The sequence below is a fragment of the Octopus bimaculoides genome, chromosome 6 (genome assembly GCF_001194135.2).
Source record: "Octopus bimaculoides isolate UCB-OBI-ISO-001 chromosome 6, ASM119413v2, whole genome shotgun sequence".
Classification (NCBI taxonomy): Eukaryota; Metazoa; Mollusca; class Cephalopoda; order Octopoda; family Octopodidae; genus Octopus; species Octopus bimaculoides.
The window spans coordinates 58095071-58096393 of NC_068986.1; the positions used below are offsets into that span (position 1 = coordinate 58095071).

At 31.8% G+C, this 1323-nt stretch overlaps 1 protein-coding gene across 1 annotated transcript in view; it reads right to left on the bottom strand.

The window, feature by feature from the left end:
• Positions 1–1323, bottom strand: part of LOC106868936 (paired box protein Pax-5) — a 261351-nt gene that overhangs the window by 161117 nt on the left and 98911 nt on the right. The gene's annotated exons all lie outside the window — the stretch shown is intronic.

Here is a 1323-nt window from a genome sequence, read left to right on the forward strand (position 1 = left end):
ATATATATATATATATATATATATATACATACACACACACATTATGAGAAATAGGGAGACAACTAAAAGGCAGAGAAAAAGAGATAAAAGTACCTGTAGAGATATGGATGCGCCCCAAATAACAGCTATTTCTTAACATCTTAAGTTTCTATAGTACGCTATATTTTTACAAATATATTTATTGTATCAAATATATATATACGTTTCTGATACATGTAAGTATATTTGCTATAAACGTATATACTGGCAATTATATGTGTGTGTGTGTGTGATCAATCATATTTATTAACATATATATTCAGCTGTGTGTGTATGTGTTTGTATATTCTTATAATGACCATATACGCTTGCATGTGTGAGTGTGTGTGTGTGTAAATTCTTTTTTTTTTCGTTGTTTTTTCTCCTTTTCCACTGAAAGCTCTTTCATTTCTGCTTTTGATCCGAGTTTCAAAGTTTCCGGCAATAATAACCCAACCAAAACCTCCCTTCAGTTTCAAGCAAATCGCTTGATTATTTCCGGTAAAGAAAAGTACAAAGAGACTAAACAAGTTTAAAAAAAAAAGAAGATAATACTGCAAATAATATCGTAATAACAACACAACCACAGTATGTGCATGTGTGCCCTTATAAGCGTGTATGTATCTCTATTTATATATGTGCATGTGCTTATATTTAAGTATATATATATGTGTGTGTGTGTGTGTGTATGTATATATATATATATATATACGTACATAAAGTACACGTGCTGCTGTGCACATCTACTCCCAATGCACAGTCATCATCATATTCTCACACATGCACACACACACATGCTGTTCCAGAGAGAGAGGGAGAGAGAGAGTAAGAGAGAGAAAGAAAGAGAAACACGTTTATATTTAACTAAGTCAATTTCCTCGACAATAGTTGCAGTCCAAATCACCGCCCACGACTATATTCCGACAGGCTCCACCAGATCATATTACCAAAGTCATTTAACATGCAATATTCTTTGAGATTATCGTTGTCTCACAACCGTTATCTCTGAATTTTAGTTACTCTTTTCTATACATAAATAAATACGCCTTATATACGTATATCCAAACACACATACGTACACGCACACCCACATACTTTACACATACACACGCACAATTACACACATACACACGCACAAATACACACACACACACTCACACATATATATATACATACACATATATGTATATAATATATATATAATATAATATAATATATATATATATATATATATATAAACATAATTAAGGGATCAGCAAACATTTGCTTCACCACATACCGAAGTTCAGAAATAGCAGCTAAAAA